This window comes from Arachis hypogaea, chromosome 17, assembly GCF_003086295.3.
Source record: "Arachis hypogaea cultivar Tifrunner chromosome 17, arahy.Tifrunner.gnm2.J5K5, whole genome shotgun sequence".
Classification (NCBI taxonomy): Eukaryota; Viridiplantae; Streptophyta; class Magnoliopsida; order Fabales; family Fabaceae; genus Arachis; species Arachis hypogaea.
The window spans coordinates 63,215,235-63,236,260 of NC_092052.1; the positions used below are offsets into that span (position 1 = coordinate 63,215,235).

The 21,026-nt window shown below is 38.4% G+C and overlaps 1 non-coding gene across 1 annotated transcript; it reads right to left on the bottom strand.

The window, feature by feature from the left end:
* Positions 1 to 16,887: 16,887 nt before the first annotated feature.
* On the bottom strand, positions 16,888 to 16,995 carry LOC112767756 (small nucleolar RNA R71). Its single transcript, XR_003185196.1, has one exon. It is a non-coding gene; the product is annotated as a small nucleolar RNA R71 (small nucleolar RNA).
* Positions 16,996 to 21,026: the final 4,031 nt, after the last annotated feature.

Here is a 21,026-nt window from a genome sequence, read left to right on the forward strand (position 1 = left end):
TATACGAAACATGAACATGAAAGAGAAGTGTAAAAGCAGCAAGAAACAGTAAAGAACAGCATATGAACAGTATTAACATCACAGCAACATTAGAATAGCAAAATTGATAAAACAAGAAGCACGAACAGCGCAATTATCAGGCCTAAATCCACTAATCACATCCTACCTACCTAACAACCTAGAATCCACTACAAACATACATATCTAACTATCCTAATTTGAAACATAAAATGAAAAATATGCACCTAACTACGAATGAAAGAAAAGTGGCATTCGGCGGAACCTGGTGGTTAGAGGCACAAGTATGGAACTAAGAGAGATGGTGGGAGTGGGGTGGTGTTGGTGGCAATGCGGCGGTGACGTAGGGCGGCGCGGTGGCGAACCGTGGTTGGCACGGCGGTGGGGGTTTTGGGTTGGGTAATGGTGGAAAGGAGGCTAAGGGGGAAGGAAGGGAGGGGGTGGGCGTTGGTGGTGGGAGGCACGGCAGTGAGGGCGCGGTGGCGGTGGCTGGCCGCGGGGGTGGAGGGGAGAGAAGGGGGGAGAAGAAGAAGGAGGCGAGAAGGAAGAAGGAGGGGATGGGCGGCGCGGTGGGTCCGGGTTGGTGGGGGTGGTGCGGCGGTCGGAGGTGGTTGGGGTGGTGGTGGTGGTTGTGGGTGGCAGGGAGAAAAGAGGGAGCAGTGGGGGGGGTTTGGGGGGAAGAATGGGGCGCGATGGGGGTAGGGTTTTTGCGTCACTGGGGGTTAGTAAATTTGAATCCACGTGAACGCGTGGGGCACGCGGTCGCGTGGCTATGGTGAAATGGGGTTGACGCGATCGCGTGAGTGATGCGATCGCACGGAATGGGTGAATGGATGAATGATGCGGTCGCGTGAGGCATGTGACCGCGTCGCTGGAAATTGTGCTAAACGCACAATTCCAGCGTCGTTTCAGAGCAACTCTCTGTCTCCATTGGGGTGCCATAATATCCACGCGTCGCTCACGCTTTCGCGTGGGATGAGTTTTTGTGCAAGTGACGCGTTCGCATGATGGACGCGAACGCGTGAGCTGTTTTGTGCTAAACGCACAACAACCGCACGATTCCAGCCCAGATTTCTGGGCGTTGGATTTTTACGCCGATTTCCAGATCACGCGTTCACGTGAGCGACGCGGACGCGTGGAAGATATTTTTCGTAACTGACGCGAACGCGTTAGCAATGCGGTCGCCTCGCACGCCTTCCTCCCCCCCCCCTTTTTTTAACTGCAGGTATGTAATTATGCAGTATGCAATGCTAATGCAAATGCTATGAATAACATCCAGGTTCAATAAAAATAATATAACATAAAATCAAACAGTACGAAATAAAAATTGAAAAAGAAACGACCATACCATGGTGGGTTGTCTCCCACCTAGCACTTTTAGTTAAAGTCCTTAAGTTGGACATTGGATGAGCTTCCTGTTATGGTGGCTTATGCTTAAATTCATCCTGAAATCTCCACCAATGTTTGGAATGCCAACAGCCTCCGGAGTCCCAAACTAGGCATGTGAAGCTTTTGAGTAGCTTCATACGGGTTCTCAGATTCCCGGGGTGACGAATGTCAGAATAGATTCCAGGGTCCCAAACTTTGCTTTTAAATCCGCCTTTGTCTCAATCTATATGCTTCCATCCGGGTGTTTTAGAAATTGTACTCTCACCAAGATGACCAAACGCCTTCCGTGATCCATTCAATTGAACTTGATACCAATCCTTGCACTTCGAATTGAAGCGTGGAACCTTATTGGATCTTGTACACCAGCTCTGAGTGCGAGTCATTTCCCTCTTACTCTTAAAGCCGCAGAGAGCTCTAAGTTGGCCATCTGTTTCAAGCAAACCATATTCAAGTGGAAAAGTGAAGATAAAGGTTAAGGATTGTACCCACTTGAAGCTTGTATTAGGTGGTAATGGCCTTGGGGTGGGTGCTTCCAGTGGTTCTGTAAGCCTTACTCCCTTGTATGCTTCTGTGAATTCCTCCACTTCTCTGCAAGGTTCTTCAACTGTAACCACGTCCTGATCAAAGTCTTCTATGTCTTCCTCGTCACTCAAGTCGTACATTGGAGGTTGAGAGAAATCTACCTCGACGTCATCTTCGTATTCACTTGGATAAGGTTCTTCAGGTTCAAGGAATTCAGTTGCGAATGTGAGTTCGTGAATAGGAGAGCTTGATTCGTGATCATCATTGCCCATGGAATCAACTTCTTGGTCTGTTCCGTCCAATTTTTCACAAGGTATATGCTTTGGAGGTTGTGCACTATCCTCCTTGGCATCAAATTCGGACTTCTCAGCGGAATCCTGTACAGTTCTTGATTCCCATGGAGGTTCAGCATCTCCTAAATCTTCAACCATTTCTTCCTCTACAACTATCATGGCTCCCTCTACTCGTTCCAGTACAAAGCCATGCTCTTCATTGTCCACCGAGGTCTCTAGTGTCTCCTTCATGCTACGTTCTTCATTAGATTATCCACATGGAGTTATGGGAGTTCCTTGAATGTCCGAACGTCTAGAAGATAATTGACTTATTGCTTGCTCCAGTTGATGAAGGGTCACATGAAGTTGATCTATTGTTTCCTTGAGGCGAGCCTGTGATTCTAGAGGTGATGGATATGGACATGGTACGTAGGGGAGTGGTGGTTTTTGGGAGTAATTGGATTGGAATTGGGGTAAATAAGGATCATATGGTGGCGAATGGTGAAAATGAGCTTGTGAGTGTGGTGGTTCAAAGCTATGTTGAGAGGATGGTCTGTAAGCACAGGGTGGGGTTTGTTGGTAACTACTCAGAGATCCACCATATCTATCAGCTTGGTATGCATTGTAGAATGGTCTTTGTCCAAGATATCTTGGAAGGTGTTGTTGCCTAAAGGGGTGATTAGATCTTCTTGGCTCCATCCATCTTTGATTGCGTAGACCTTGATGTATATTCTTGTTATAGCTTTCACTCCTTTCAACAATATTAGAATCAAACTCAAAGCGAGAGGGGTGAGAATTCATAGTGGCTAAAAATATAAAAGAGAAAAAACAAAAATAAATAAACAAGTAAAAGAAAAATATTTACAATAACCAATAATAAGGCACACGTTTGTAATTCCCCGGCAACGGCGCCATTTTGAAGAGAGAACTTTTGCATGGCCTAGAAATTCGCAGAATAAATCCTCGTTGTAGGTATAGCTTCTAAACCAACAAAAGTCCTTTCTCTCAAACGTTTTGGTTGTCACAAGTAACAAACTCCTTTAAAATTGATAACCGAAGTATTTAAACCTCGGGTCGTCTTCTCAAGGAATTGCAGGGAGGTGTTCTTATTATTGGTTATGAGTTTTGTAAATTGGGGGTTTTGAAAGTAAGGAACAAGTAATTTAAATGACAAATAAAATAAATAAATAAATAACTATAAAATAAACTCTTGGCAAGGTATGAAAATTTGGAAGTCCTGTCCTAGTTATCCTTATCAATGGTGATGAGAATTGAGTTTTAATCCCACTTAGTTAGCCTTTACTAAAGCAAAGGAGGGTCAACTGGACCAATTATTTTGATCCTCAAGTCCTAGTCAATTCCTAAGAAAGGACTGGAGTTATTGAAGTTCAATTCAATTAGCAAAGACAACAATTATCAATCACATTGAGTTTGATAACTCATGAGTTACCAATTACTTAACCAAGGCCAAAAGGGGAAAAGTAAACTTACTCGAATAAAAATGTCTTCAGATTGGAAGCAACAGTAACATAAATAAAAGAAAGCAATCATAAACTGAAATACCTCAAATAACATTAATTAAGAGAATCATATGTAACATGGAAGAGTTCATAAATTAAATTGAGAAAATAATTAAAAAGGAACATTGAACCTGATAAAAAGAGACAATCATGAAGGCGAGAAAAATCCTAATTTCTAGTCCTAAGAGAGAGATGAGAGAACCTCTCTCTAAAAACTACATCTAAATCATGAAAAGTGAATAATTGAATACGTCTCTCTGAATAGATGCATTCCCCCACTTTATAACCTCTAATATGTGCTTTCTGGACTTGGATCTAGGCCAAACAGGGTTTTAGAAATCGCTGGGAGCGTTTTCTGTAATTTCTGGTGCGTGGCGTCTGTCACATGTTTGCGTGGGTCACGCGGTCGCGTCATCTGGAGTTTTCCTTGTCACGCGTTCGCTTCGGTCACGCGTACGCGTCATCTGCATTCTGCTCAAGGTGTGCGTCCGCGTCAGTCACGCGTTCGCGTCGCTGCCTTTTTGCGCTAGGCGCGCGGATGCGTCGTCCATGCATTCGCGTCGCTGGCCTTTTCTTCAAAACTCCATTTTTGTGCTTTCCTTCCATTTTTGTATATTTCCTTTTCCATCTTTTAAGTCATTCCTGCCTTAGAAGATCTAAAACTACTCAACACACAAATCACGGCATCGAGTGGTAATAAAGGGTAATTAAAATAATTATTTTTAAAGCATAGAAAACATGTTTTTCACATATATCACATAATTGGGAAGAGAAAGTAAAACCATGCAATTTTCATGAATAAGTGGGTGAAGGGCTGAATAAATCACTTAAATTAAGCACAACATATATCATAAAATATGGGTTTATCAGCCTTCCAAATATTTGATAAAATACTTGGTTGGATTTTAAAATAGATTTTTGTGTTCTTGGCTTGGATTGAGTAATTTGGAGCTCTTGAATTGTCAAAGTCTCTTGGTGATTGGTGATTGAAAGTTGCTAGTTGGCTTGAGATTCACTAAATCTAATCTTTGATTAGGACTTGTTAACTTAAGTTGATTTTACTCACTTGACTTTTCTTTATTTGTTAGAGGATAACTAAGTGAAAGTAATTTACACTTACCATCACAATTGATGATGATAATGAGGATAGGAATATCAACTCTCAACCCTTGCTAGGACCTTTATTAGTTAGCTTTACTTTCTTGTTATTTACACTTCTTGTTCATCATTCAAAAAAAAACCCCAAAAATACTTTCCCAAAACCAATAATAAGTACACTTCCCTGCAATTCCTTTGAGAGACGACCCGAGGTTTAAATACTTCGGTTATTTTTATTGGTTTGTATTGTGACAAACAAATTAAACATTGACCAAGGATTATTTGTTAGTTTAGAACTATACAACGCAATTTTATTGAGAAATTCTTTACCAACATTTATCCTCTGTTAAGTTTTTGGCGCCCTTGCCGGGGAATTGCAAATGTGTGCCTTGTTATTGGTTATTGTGAGTATTGTGAATATGTTTGCCTTTTGTTTCTTTATTAGTTGTTGCTAGTTTTAGGAGTTTAATTTCATTATTTCTTGTTAGTCTTTTTTTTATTTTCTCTTGTTACTATGAATTCTCACCACTTTGGCTATGAGTTCTGTTCAAAATATGTTGTAGGGAATGGAAGCTACAATGAGAACATGCATCAAAGATGGGACAATCGAAGGTGGGAGGAGCCAAATACTTATGATCAACCCCCTTTGCAACAACCTCCTCCAACTTACTAAGACCAAGAACCATACCTAGATGCATACCAATCCGATGGCTATGGTGGACCTCCTTGTGATTATCAACAACCTCCACCATATGCCTATGAACCTCCTCCACAATATAGTCCTCAACCATACTCACAAGCCTCATACCACCAAACACCTTCATATGATCCTAATCCTTATCCACCATACCAACCACCATATGAACCATACATAGAACCACCATAATTCCAATATAGTTACTCCCAAGAACTACCTCCATATACACCATCTCCATATCCTTATCAAGATGAACTACCTTCCTATCGTGAACCCTTCCTCCCAAGTAATGAACCTTTATATCCACTTCAATCTTCAATGGATGACACCCTTGGTCTTATTCCTCATGGGCAAAGTGAGATGTAAAGGATGACACTAGAATTCGCGGCTACCTTGACCGAGGTAGTGAGTCGATTAGCTTCCCAACGTTTGGACACTCAAGGAACTTCCATGGCCTCATACGGAGAATCTAATGAAGAACGGAGCATGAGAAAGAGACTAGAGACTTTGGTGGAAAACAAGGAGTGTAACTTTGTATTGGAACAATTGGAGAAAGCTATAATTGTCGAAGAAGAGGAAATGGTTGAAGACTTAGGAGATGCTGAACCTCCACGGGAATCTAGAGTTGTAGAGTATTCCTCCAAGAAGCTTGAAATTGATGTTGAGGAGGATAGTGCACAACCTCCAGAGCATATTCCCTATGAAAAATTGGACGGAATAGATCAAGAGGCAAGTTCCCTTGGTAATGATGATCATGAATCAAGCCCTCCTAGTAATGAATTTGCATCCACAAGTGAACTCCTTGAGTTTGAAGAACCTTCTCCCAATGAAATTGAAAACAACATTGAGGTAGATTTCTCTCAACCTCCTATTTATGAATTGAGTGACGGAAGACGGGTGGAATGAAGCTTAAGAGAAGGATGTTTAGTGGTTGGCATTCCAAATCAAGACTCATCAAGGTTGAGATTTCAAGAGCTAGATTCAAGGGTTGGACTAGTACTCAATTGGTTGGATCTAAGAGAAGAGTCTGGTACTTCATTGAGAATTCGCCTTGCTTACTACCCGAGTAGAATTACAAGAATCACTTTGAAGACGGGTACGAAAATAAGATATGAGATCCCAGATTACAACATGAATGCCAACTTTGGGAGCTCATATCTTGTGGAGAACTTCACCCAAGCATGGTGAAGTCGATTGGAGATTCTGACAACCGTTTGAGGAGCAAGCATCTTTGGAAATTCGAGGATGAATTTAAGCACAAGCCACCATGACAAGGATCTCACCAAGTGTCCAACTTAAGGACTTTAAATAAAAGTGCTAGGTGGGAGACACCCCACCATGGTAAATTCTTCCTATTTTCCCTTTTATTTATATTGGTAATAAGTTGAATTCTCATTTTTAGTTAGGTTTATTTAGTTTAAGTTGTGGTTTAGCTTGTTTAATCATATTTGGCATTGCTTTTGTAGCTTGTTAGTTTCTTTAAAAAAAGGCTGTCACGCGTACGCGTGATCGATGCATGCGCGTCGACGCCCAAATTTTGATGCTAGCTGCATGGTACAAAAACCAGAGAGTTGTACTGGAACCGTGCGAGTGTTGTGAGAAGAGCCCAAAAAGTCTCCACGCGTACGCGTGGCTGATGTGTACGTGTCACCTTCTCTTTTCTTCTTCCTACGCGTACGCGTGACTGACGCGTACGCGTTGCCTCCTCATTCTGCTTTTCACACGTGTGCATGGTCGACGCTTATGCGTCGCTTCTCTTCTCCCATTTCTTTCTTCTTTCTTCTCTCCTTCTTCTTTCTTTCTAGCTTTCTTCTTCTTCATTCCTTTAACTTCTCATCTTTATTCTCTTTCATTCTCTTTTACTTATTGCATTTGCATACTTTCATTCATTGCATTTTAACTTTGCTTTTGTAGCTTGTTCTTATTTTCCTTCTTAAATTTACTATTTTACTATTTGTGTTGAATTTTCCTACGCAACTATTGATGATTCTTGAATCATTTTGGTGCTTCTTGACTTGTTTGATATTTAGTTGACATGCCCTTTGCTTATATTGCTTTCTCACTTGCATGTTGTAGCTACCATGTAGTTGAGAACCTCACTCTTATTTAGCATTAGCTCCCACCCATATTTTATTTGTTTTGATATCTTGGGCTTAATTTTCCATCTTTTTCTCCCCTTTTAGGCTGGCCACCAAGAAGGAAAAGGAAAAGATTCTAAATGGGGCGAACAACAAGTCCCTCCGCACAAGCCTTTGAAGGAGCTCATCAGTTGTGACAACCCACCTTGGAGGAGCCTAACTTTCCGTACCCACCCCTTGCTCATCTTTGAATGCACCAAAGATGGTGCAATCTTTAAATGTAGGGAGGTCGCACCAACTTCCGTGGGTAACTACTTCCTCTTCTAACACCAATTCTTAATTTTCATTGTTAGTTAGTTGTTGCATTACATGATAGATTGCATGATAGCTAGAGTTTGTACATACTATACCCTTATTTCTTGTTAGGACTACTCGGTTAAAGTGATGAATTCCTTTTCATGAAACTGTTTCAGGGCACTTCACTAATTTGAATTAAAATTTTTGAACTTGCTTGAAGAAATTAATTTTGGAACTTGGTTTTAGAGCTAGAACACACAAGCCTAGTAAGATTTTGAGCCTATTGATTGGTTGCATCTATCAACCAATATTTTGTTTTAGTGTGTGTTGTTCTCTCTAAGATTGTGATCTTTGTCTTGCTTGATTCTATATTTCTGTTGTTCAATGTTTGCATGCATTTATATGATTGAGGCCTTTGTTTCACTAAGCTTACATACCCATATGGCCTTACCCCTTCATCATCCTTTGCAAACCATTGTTGAGCCTATTTTACCCCATTTGTTCTTTATTTTAGCACATCACTAACTCTATGTGGAAAATAATGAATGTCCTTAATTTGAATCTTTGGTTAGCTTAGACTCATGAGAGTATGGATAATTTAAGTATGGAGAAATTGGGTTTGGGAACGTTTGGTTTGGAAATTGGGTATGTTGTACTTTTTGTAAATTTTGGGCGCATGTTCATGCATTCAATACTTTAATCATATGCATTAATTTCTCGTGCATATATATATTATTCACCACATATATAAAAAGAATAAAAAGAAAAAAAAAAGAGAAAAAAAGCAATACAAGGAGACAAAATGCCCCAAAGTAAGGGGTGTTGGCAATGCATATGTATTGTACTCAAATTTGGGATGCATGAATACGTGCTAAAAGATAGTCAATAGGTAGTTAGATTTTCATTTTGATTACATGGATTGTCTTAGGTTAGGTGGGAAGTTTAGGTTAATCAAGGATTCAGATTTTAGTCTACTTAACCGAATACAATCCTAACTTAACCCTAACCCTATTACAACCCTTGGAAATACCTCTTGATATGTGTGTTCATGCATTAAATTTTTGTTGATTGGTAGAAGAAGAGCAAGCCTTAGAAAGCATGATTAGTAGAGAACCGAGAGAATTGACCCTCAAACACTAGAAAGATTAGAGTGCAAACACTTCCGGTAAGGGTTCGATGCTCGATTCCTTGTTCCCGGCTTTCACGAGCTTTCTTCTTGCAAGTCTATTTGTACTTCATTTTGTGATTTGAATTAGTGTAATTCTTTAATAATCATACTATGTTAGCCTTACTTGTTCATATATGTTCTTGGCGATTGATTTGCTTTTAACCAAGTAGGAAGAAGCATTTAGCATATAGTTGCATTCATATAGATAGGTTGCATTTCATAAATCGTACCATTCCTCTTCACCCCTTTATAGCTTCACTTGAGCTTAGCATGAGGACATGCTAATATTTAAGTGTGGGGAGATTGATAAACCACTATTTTATGGTTTATTTAGGATTGAATTGAGTGGATTTTGTGAACTATTTCCACACTTATTCATATAAATTACATGTTTTTTATATTCCTTCCTAAATTTGTGCTATGATTGAAAACATGCTTCCTAGGCCTTAAAATCGCTAATTTTTAATCCTCTTTTATTACCATTCGATATCGTGATATGTGCGTTAAGTGATTTCAGGTTTTATAAGGCAGGAATGGCTTAGAGGATGGAAAGGGAGCATGCAAAAGTGAAAGAAACACAAAGAATTTTGAGAAGCTGGTACTGACATGTACGCGTGGCTGATGCGTGCGCGTGACCGATGCATACACGTAACCTGTGCAAAGTTCAAGTGATGCGTACGTGTGGCTGACGCGTACGCATGACGAGTGTCACGTGCTGCAATAAAGTGAAAACGCTGGGGGTGATTTTAGACCTCATTTTTTCTGGCTCATTTCCGAGCCCAGTATGCAAATTAGAGGCTGGGAGTGAAGGAGGATGGAAGATGGATTCATCATTCATACAGACTTTAGTTTTAGTTAGATGTAGAATTCTAGAGAGAGACACTCTCTCTCCTCTCTCTAGGTTTTAGGGTTTCTTCTTTTATTTTTAGTTTCATCTAGGTTTAGATTCTACTTCCCATTTAAATTCAAGTTCCTCTTTTAATTTCTTGTTATTTCTCCTTTGCTTTCTCAATTTTATATCTTGCTTCCTTTACCCTGTTGCTTTATTGTTCATGACTCTTTATTGATTCCAGTTTCCTTTTAATGCACTTTGAGGTATTTTATGTTTATTGTCGCTTTCTTTAATTTGTTGTTATTGTTCTCTTGCAGTTGTTAGTCTTAGATTTTAATATTCTTTGTTAATTTTCTATGTTTTTATTTTGTGCCTTCCAAGTGTTTGATAAAATGATTGGTTGGATTTTAAAATAGATTTTTGTGTTCTTGGCTTAGATTGAGTAATTTGGAGACTCTTGAATTGTCAAAGTCTCTTGTTAATTGGTGATTGAAAGTTGCTAGTTGGCTTGAGCTTCACTAAATCTAGTCTTTGATTAGGACTTGTTAATTTAAGTTGATTTTGGTCACTTGACTTTCCTTCATTTGTTGGAGGATAACTAAGTGAAAGCAATTTACACTTACCATCACAATTGATGATGATAATGAGGATATGAATTCCAACTCTCAACCCTTGCTAGGACCTTTCTTAGTTAGCTTTACTTTCTTGTTATTTACACTTCTTGTTCATCATTCAAAAAAACCCCAAAAATACTTTTCCAAAACAAATATTAAGTACACTTTCCTACAATTCCTTTAAGAGATAACCCGCGATTTAAATACTTTTGGTTCTTTTTATTGGTTTTTATTGTGACCAACAAATTAAACGTTGACCGAGGATTATTTGTCAGTTTAGAACTATACTTGCAATGCGATTTTATTGAGAAATTTTTTACCAACATTTATCCTCTGTCAGCACACGGACCACAGCACGGGCCTATTTAGCTACCTCCACCAGAGATCCCAGAGATGCCTCAGGGAGCGTACTTCCCTCTCCGTGACTATTGGGATCAACTGACTACATCACTAGGGGAGCTGACTTCATCTGTGGATCAGTTGAGGATAGAGCATCAAGAGCAATCCACCATGTTCCATTAGATGATGGAATATTAAAGGAGCATGAGGGAGGAGCAGCTTAGACAGGGGCGAGATATTGAGGAGCTCAAATGCTCTAGAGGATTCCCCAGAGGGAGTAGCAGCCGTTGTCACTAAGGTGGTTGGGTTTCCTTCTCCTTCTGTCCATGTTATTTCTGTTTTCATTGTACTTTATTTTATCGTCTATTTTCCATTCTAGTGCATAATCACATTTGGTATTTTGTTCGTGTTCATACACTGGTCCGAGCTATAAGGTCCGGATTGGACGATAACAAAGCGACCAACCTCTTGAAGTTTGGTTGACCACCGATCTCTTCATAAAGAGTTCGGACGAGTCATCATAGAGGCCCAAAGAGGTGGTGCACGAAATTGTGATTCACACTTTTCACAACTCTGCACAACTGACCAGCAAGTGCACTGGGTCGTCCAAGTAATACCTTACGTGAGTAAAGGTCGATCCCACGGAGATTGTCGGTTTGATGCAAGCTATGGTCATCTTGTAAATCTCAATCAGGCGGATTCAAATGGTTATGGGGTTTTGATAATTAAAATATAAATAAAACATAAAATAAAATAAAGTTACTTATGTAATTCATTGGTGGAAATTTCAGATAAGCGTCTGGAGATGCTTTATTGCTTCTGAACCTCTGCTTTCCTACTACCTTCTTCCAACCATGCGTGCTCCCTTCCATGGCAAGCTGTAGGATCCTCTCAGTGAAAATGGTCCTCTACGGTTTCTGCACGGCTAATCAACTGTCGGATTTCTCGTCTCGGATGAAAAATACCAGGCACAGCTATCGCATGGCTAATCATCTGTCAGTTCCTGCTAGCATCGGAATAGGATCCATTGATCCTTTTGCACACTGTCACTGCGCCCAACATTCGCAGGTTTGAAGCTCGCCACAGTCATCCCTTCCCAGATCCTACTCAGAATACCACAGATAAGGTTTAGACTTTCTAGATCCCAGGAATGCTGCCAATGATTCTAGCCTATACCACGAAGATACTAATCTCACGGACTCGGTCCATGTATTAGATATCCAAGAGATACGCACTCAAGCTGTTGCCCAATGACTACATTGAGCTCAGTTAGAACGGAAGTGGTTGTCAGGTACACGTTCATAGAATTAAGAATAATGATGAGTTTCATGGATCATATTATTCTCCAGATTGAAGTACGAGTGAGTATCTTAGAATAGAATCAAGCGTGATTGAATAGAAAACAGTAGTAATTGCATTAATTCATGAAGAACAGCAGAGCTCCACACCTTAATCTATGGGGTGTAGAAACTCCACCGTAGAAAATACATAAGTGAAAATAGTCTAAGCATGGCCGTGTGGCCAGCCTCCAATGTCTAAGGACTAAACGTCCAGAGCCCCGAATACAATAGTAAAAAGTGCTATTTATACTAAACTAGTAACTTAGGTTTACAGAGAATGAGTAACTAAGTGCAGATAGTGCAGAAATCCACTTCTGGGGCCCACTTGGTGTGTGCTTGGACAGAGCATTGAAGCTTTCACGTGCATAGGCTGTTCTTGGAGTTAAAGGCCAGCTTGGGTGCCAATTTGGGCATTTAACTCCAATTCTGGTGCCAGTTCTGGCATTTTACGCCAGAAAGTTTTAGGCTGGCTTTTAGCACCAGTTTGGGCCATCAAATCTCGGGCAAAGTATGGACTATTAAATATTGCTGGAAATCCCAGGATATCTAATTTCCAAATAATTTAAGAGCGCACCAATTGGGCTTCTGTAGCTCCAGAAAATCCACTCCGAGTGCAGGAGGGTCAGAATCCAACAGCATCTGCTGTCCTTTTTCAGCCTCTGAATCAGATTTTTGCTCAGGTCCCTCAATTTCAGCCAGAAAATACCTAAAATCACAGAGAAACACACAAACTCATAGTAAAGTCTAGAAATGTGATTTTTTCATAAAAACTAATAAAAATATAATAAAAAGTAACTAAAACATACTAAAAACTATGTAAAAATAATGCCAAAAAGGGTATAAATTATCCGCTCATCACAACACCAAACTTAAATTGTTGCTTGTCCCCTAGCAACTAAAAACAAAATAGGATAAAAAGAAGAGAAAACACAATAAATTCTAAACTTATCAATGAACTTAGTTCCAATTAGATGAGCGGGGTGATGAGCGGATAATTTATACGCTTTTTGGCATTGTTTTTACATAGTTTTCAGTATAATTTAGTTAGTTTTTAGTATATTTTTTATTAGTTTTTAAATAAAAATCACATTTCTGGACTTTACTATGAGTTTGTGTGTTTTTCTGTGATTTTAGGTATTTTCTGGCTGAAATTGAGGGACTTGAGCAAAAATCAGATTCAGAGGTTGGAGAAGGACTACAGATGCTATTGGATTCTGACCTCCCTGCACTCAAAGTAGATTTTCTGGAGCTACAAAACTCCAAATGGCACGCTCTCAATTGAGATGGAAAGTAGACATCCAGGGCTTTCCAGCAATATATAATAGTCCATACTTTGCCCGAGTTTAGATGACGTAAACTGGCGTTGAACGCCAGTTCCATGCTGCATTCTAGAGTTAAACGCCAGAAACAGGTTGCAAAGTGGAGTTAAACGCCAAAAACAGGTTACAAACTGGCGTTCAACTCCAAGAGAAGCCTCTACACGTGTAAAGCTCAATGCTCAGCCCAAGCACACACCAAGTGGGCCCCGAAAGTGGATTTCTGCATCATTTACTCATTTTTGTAAACCCTAGTAACTAGTTTAGCATAAATAGGACTTTTTACTATTGTATTGACATCTTTAGTTTCATCTTTAGATCACGTTTGGGGGCTGGCCATTCGGCCATGCCTGAACCTTCATCACTTATGTATTTTCAATGGTAGAGTTTCTACACACCATAGATTAAGGTGTGGAGCTCTGCTGTTCCTCATGAATTAATACAAAGTACTATCATTTTTCTATTCAATTCAAGCTTATTCCGATTCTAAGAAATTCATTCACACCTCAATCTGAATGTGTTGATCGTGACAGTCATCATCATTCCCAACCTATGAACGCGTGCCTGACAACCACTTCTGTTCTACCTTAGATTGAATGAGTATCTCTGGGATTCCTTAATCAGAATCTTCGTGGTATAAGTTAGAATCCATGGACGGCCATTCTTGAGATCCAGAAAGTCTAAACCTTGTCTGTGGTATTCCGAGTAGGATCTGGGAAGGGATGGCTGTGACGAGCTTCAAACTCGCGAGTGCTGGGCGTAGTGACAGACGCAAAAGGATCAATGGATCCTATTCCAGTATGATCGAGAACCGACAGATGATTAGCCATGCAGTGACAGCGCATTGGACCATTTTCACTGAGAGGACAGTGTGTAGCCATTGACAACGGTGATGCCTAACATACAGCTTGCTATAGAAAGGAGTATGAATGATTGGATGAAGACAATAGGAAAGCAGAGGTTCAGGAGGAACGAATGCATCTCTATATGCTTATCTGAAATTCTCACCAATGAATTACATAAGTATCACTATCTTTATTTTATATTTTATTTATCTTTTAATTATTAAATCTCTATAATCAATTGAATCTGCCTGACTGAGATTTACAAGGCGACCATAGCTTGCTTCAAGCCGACAATCTCCGTAGGATTGACCCTTACTCACGTAAGGTTTATTACTTGGACGACCCAGTGCACTTGCTGGTTAGTTGTGCGAAGTTGTGACAAAGAACTAAGATTATGAACGTGCGTATTGAGTTTTTAGCGCCGTTACCAAGGAATGGAACTGTCACGATTTCTACGCACCAAGTTTTTGGCGCCGTTGCCGGGGATTGTTCGAGTTTGGACAACTGACGGTTCATCTTGTTGCTCAGATTAGGTAATTTTATTTTATTTTTAAGCTCTTTTATTTCTTATTTTCGAAAAAAAAATATTTTTTCTTTTTCATTTTTCCTAAAATAATTTTCGAAAAAAACCAAAAAATTAATAAAATCATAAAACCAAAAATAATTTGATGTTTCTTGCTTGAATCTAGTGTCAAGTCATAAGTTTGGTGTTAATTGCATGTTCTTAAAATTTCTTGCATTTTCGAAAATTCATGCATTGCATTCTTCATGATCTTCAAGTTGTTCTTGGTAAGTCTTCTTGTTTGATCTTTAAAATTTCTTGTTTTGTGTCTTTTCTTGTTTTTCATATGCATTTTCAATTTGTTAGTGTCTAAAAATTAAAAATCTTTAAGTTTGGTGTCTTGCATATTTTTTTTTCTTGAAAATCTTTCAAAAATAAGTTCTTGATGTTCATCTTGACATTCAAAGTGTTCTTGGTGTTCATCTTGACATTCATAGTGTTCTTGCATGCATCATGTGTTTTGATCCAAAATTTTCATGCATTGAGTCTTTTTGATGTTTTTCTCTTTCATCATTAAAATTTCAAAAATAAAAAAAAAATATCTTTCCCTTATTTCACTCATAATTTTCGAAAATTTGATTTGATTTAGTCAAAAATTTTTAAAATTTAGTTATTTCTTATGAGTCAAATCAAATTTTCAATTTAAAAATCTTATCTTTTTCAAATCTTTTTCAAAAATTAAATTTTTTTCATTTTTCTTTCATAATTTTCAAAAATTTCAAATTGATTTTCAAAAATCTTTTTCTCATTTTGTTTCATAATTTCAAATCTTTACTAATAATTAATGTGATTGATTAAAAAATTTTAAGTTTATTACTTGCCTAGTAAGAGAGATTCAATCTTTAAACTCTAGAATCATATCTTTTTAGTTTCTTGTTAGTCAAGTAATCAATTTTAATTTTCAAAATCAAATCTTTTAAATTTCTTTTTCAAATCTTTTTCAAATTAAGTTTCAATCATATATTTTTCAAAATTAATTTCAAAATCTTTTCTAACTTCTTATCTTTTCAAAATTAATTTTCAAATCCTTTTTTTTTGTAATCCTATCTTTTTGTTTCAATCATATCTTTTTCAAAACTACCTAACTAATTCTCTCTCTCTAATTTTTGAAAATCACTTTCTCTTTTTCAAAATTCCTTTTTAATTAATTAATTATTTTAAATTTAATTTAATTTTATTTTTCTTTTTCATTTTCGAATTTTAATTTTAGTTTTAAATTAAAAACAAAAATATTTTTCTTTTCTTCTCAATTATTTTCGAAAATTATTCTCTCCCCCCCATCTCTTTCTAATTATTTTATTTATCTACTAACACTTCTCTTCTTCTTAAAAATTCGAACCCTTTCTCTCTTTCTGTGTTCGAATTTCTCTTCTTCTTCTACTCACATAAAGGAATCTCTATACTGTGACATAGAGGATTCCTCTTCTTTTCTGTTTTCTTCTTTTTCATATGAGCAGGAACAAGGATAAGGACATTCTTGTTGAAGCTGATCCCAAACCTGAAAGAACTCTAAAGAGAAAGCTAAGGGAAGCTAAAGCACAACTCTCTGGAGAAAATCTGACAGAAATTTTTCGAAAAAGAAGGAAACATGGCCGAAAATAATAACAATGGAGGGAAGATGCTTGGTGACTTTATTGCACCTAATTCCAATTTACATGGAAGAAGCATCTCAATCCCTGCCATAGGAGTAAACAATTTTGAGCTGAAATCTCAATTAGTTTCTCTGATGCAACAAAATTGCAAGTTTCATGGACTTCCATCAGAAGATCCTTTCAGTTCTTAACTGAATTCTTGCAGATCTGTGATACTGTTAAGACCAATGGGGTTGATCCCGAGGTCTACAGGCTTATGCTTTTCCCATTTGCTGTAAGAGACAGAGCTAGAATATGGTTGGATTCTCAACCTAAAGATAGCCTGAACTCTTGGGATAAGCTGGTCACGGATTTCTTAGCCAAGTTCTTTCCTCCTCAAAAGCTTAGCAAGCTTAGAGTGGATGTTCAGACCTTCAGATAAAAGAAAGGTGAATCTCTCTATGAAGCTTGGGAGAGATACAAGGAACTGACCAAAAAGTGTCCTTCTGACATGCTTTCAGAATGGACCATCCTGGATATATTCTATGATGGTTTGTCTGAATTATCAAAGATGTCATTGGACCATTCTGCAGGTGGATCCATTCACCTAAAGAAAACACCTGCAGAAGCTCAAGAACTCATTGACATAGTTGCAAATAACCAGTTCATGTACACTTCTGAAAGGAATCCTGTGAGTAATGGGACGCCTCAGAGGAAGGGAGTTCTTGAAATTGATACTCTGAATGTCATATTGGCTCAGAACAAAATATTGACTCAGCAAGTCAATATGATTTCACAGAGTCTGAATGGATTGCAAGCTGCATCCAACAGTATTCAAGAGGCATCTTCAGAAGAAGAAGCTTATGATCCTGAGAAACTTGCAATAGTAGAGGTGAATTACATGGGGGAACCATATGGAAACACCTATAATCCCTCATAGAGAAATCATCCAAATTTCTCATGGAAGGATCAACAAAAGCCTCAACAAGGCTTTACTAATGGTGGAAGAAACAAGTTTAGCAATAGCAAACCTTTTCCATCATCCACTCAGCAACAGATAGAGAATTCTGAGCAGAATCCATCTAGCTTAGCAAATATAGTCTCTGATCTATCTAAGGCCACTGTGAGTTTCATGAATGAAACAAGGTCCTCCATTAGGAATTTGGAGGCACAAGTGGGCTAGCTGAGTAAAAGAGTCACTAAAATCCCTCAAAGTACTCTCCCAAGCAATACAGAAGACAATCCAAAAAGAGAGTGCAAGGCCATAGCCTTACATGATGTGGCCGAACCCAAAGAGGAGGAGGAGAACGTGAATCCTAGTGAGGAAGACCTCCTGGGACGTTCAGTGACCAATAAGGAGTATCCCTTTGAGGAACCAAAGGAATCTAAGGCTCATCTAGAGACCATAAAGATTCCATTGAACCTCCTTCTGCCCTTCATGAGCTCTGATGAGTATTCTTCCTCTGAAGAGGATGAAGACATTACTGAAGAACAAGTTGCTAAATACCTTGGTGCAATCATGAAGCTGAATGCCAAATTATTTGGTAATAAGACTTGGGAAGATGAACCTCCCTTGCTTACCAATGAACTGAATACATTGGATAGGAAGAAATTACCTCAAAAGAAATTGAATCCTGGTAAATTCCTAATTCCCTACAAAATAGGCACCATGACCTTTGAGAAGGCTCTGTGTGACCTGGGGTCAGGAATAAACTTAATACCACTCTCTGTAATGGAGAAACTAGGGATTTTTGAGGTGCAAGCTGCTAGAATCTTATTAGAGATGGCAGACAACTCAAGAAAATAGGCTTATGGACAAGTAGAGGACGTGTTAGTGAAGGTTGAAGGCCTTTAAATACCTGCTGATTTTATAATCCTAGACACTGGAAGGATGAGAATGAATCCATCATCCTTGGAAGACCCTTCCTAGCCACAGCAACAGCTGTGATTGATGTGGACAGAGGAGAGTTGGTCCTCCAACTGAATGAGGACAACCTTGTGTTTAAAACTCAAGGATCTCCTTCTGTGACCATGGAGAGGAAGCATGAAAAGCTTCTCTCACTGCAGAGTCAACCAAAGCCCCCACAGTCAAACTCTAAGTTTGGTGTTGGGAGGCCACAACCAAACTCTAAGTTTAGTGTTGAACCCCCAAATCCAAACTTTAAGTTTGGTGTTGGGAGGTTCCAACCTTGCTCTGGTTATTTGTGAGGCTCCATGAGAGCTCACTGTCAAGCTATTGACATTAAAGAAGCGCTTGTTGGGAGGCAACCCAACGTTATTTAATCATATCTATTTTATTTTCTTTTTGTTATTTCGTGTTTTATTAGGTTGATGATCATGTGAAGTCACAAAAACTACTGAAAAATAAAAAACAGAATGAAAAATAGCATTGAAAATAGCACACCCTGGAGGAGAGCAGTCTGGCGTTTAAACGCCAGAAACAAGCATCTGTCTGGCATTTAACGCCAGAAACAAGCACCAAGCTGGCATTTAACGCCAGAAACAAGCATCTGCCTGGCTTTAAACGCCAGAAACAAGCTACATTTGGGCGTTTAACGCCAGAAACAGGCAGCAGTCTGGCGTTAAACGCCAGGATTGCACAGCAAGGGCATTTTACACGCCTAATTGGAGCAGGGATGTTAAGTCCTTAACCCCACTTGATCTGTGGACCCCACAGGATCCCCACATTTTCTTCTCTCCTCTTCACACCTTTTCATAACTCTCTTCCCCAAATACCCTTCACCAATCACCTCAATCACTCTTTCCCATCACCTCTTCACCACTCACATCCATCATCTCTTCCCCATAAACCCCACCTACCTTCAAAATTCAAACTAATTTCCCTCCCAAACCCAACCCTAATGGCCGAACCCTGTAACGACCCAACTTCCAGAACATCATGATCATACCGAAAGTAAGCCGTTACTAACCTGTTTTCCTTTATTAACTATTTACTATTGAGCCTTTAGTTCGATATCGCGATTCAGTTTTATAGAAAATTCTAGAAAAATTTTGTTTTTGTTTATTAAAAATATATATCAAGATCACCAGATGATAATAGTCACATAATTATTAATAATAATATCTGTCATACAAAAGATTTCAAATAAAACTCAGATACAAATCCTATCCCTCTGTATAAAATAAAAATCTTAAGCAATAAGGGCGAGGGAACTCTATGAAAGCAAATTAACTCACACTTAACTCATAAATAAATTCTATAATCGCCCCAGCTTCACACTGTGTCTTCGAACCTGTGTCACTGAAAGGGTGGAAAATTTTGGGGTGAGAACAAACCACACATTCTCAGTAGGGAATGGGAATTCCGTAAAAGTAATAAAATATAATGCAAATAATTAACATACTCAAGGAAACTATATTTTTATCAAGCTCTTATGAAAATACTATTTTTGGTTTTACTTTAACTACTTATTTACCTCTTCCAAAGAAAATCTCTAAGCTCAAGACAAATTCCAAAATATAAAACTGGTCACATTAAGCATTTCTCAACCACACAATTAATTTTCAATCACAACATCAATTCTTACTCATCATCATACATTCACCAACTAATAGCACTAACAAAGATTCAATTCAAACACAAACAAGTCACAGCAAGGCAAACAGCACAATCACGGGGAAGTACAACGAGCAAACCCAATCAAATGCAAATGCACACAAAAGGATGATGCATGTCTAGTCCTAGTGCAGGTAATGAGCTCATCTGTCGGTTTCTACCCGCTCCCGACGTAACCCGAAGCAGCTGAAATGGGTATGTTTTTCTAGTCAGCATAGGTACAGTTCTCACTAACCAACATATGCGTCATATCCTCTGTAAGGAGACTCTTCCTTATAGGTGACGGCATTCCAGCCTGTATGAAATCATATTCTCTGTAAGCAATCCTTGCCTTACAGGTGCGGCATCCTAGCCATGTATGAATTAATATCCTCTGCAAGTGATCCCAGGTTATCAGTTGCAGGTATAGCTCTCAATAGCTGTGTAGCACTGGAAAACGTTATATGGTCGTACCACTATCTATCTGACTGCCTTCACACAGCAGATCATCACATAATCATTCTTATTACCATCATTCATTATCATTCTCATTATTCATCATCACATTCACATTCTTATGCAATATCTTTTTCTTTCTCTGTTCAATCATACTATACAAACTTTACATCTTTCACTTTTGTAATATCTTGGCTCAAGCCATTTCTCTTTACCATTCGTTCATAAAAATCTCAATTATCAATTCAGTTCATAATCTCTGCTATGTCAATCTTGAGTCAAGCCAACTTTAAAACTATCTTTCATTTTAGTTCTCTATCAAAGACTCAAGAAAATCATTTATTTTTAAATTCATTAAACACTTTTCAAAACATAACCTTTTATTAGAAGTAATCAGATAAAACTCTTTCTCAAGTTTACTAACTTCACAAAGATTCAAAAATCATCTCTCTTACTATTCAAATTCAAATATTATTATTTCACCAAATTTCTAAAAAGGTAATCCTTTATTTCAAGCCCAAAACATAACTCTTTCT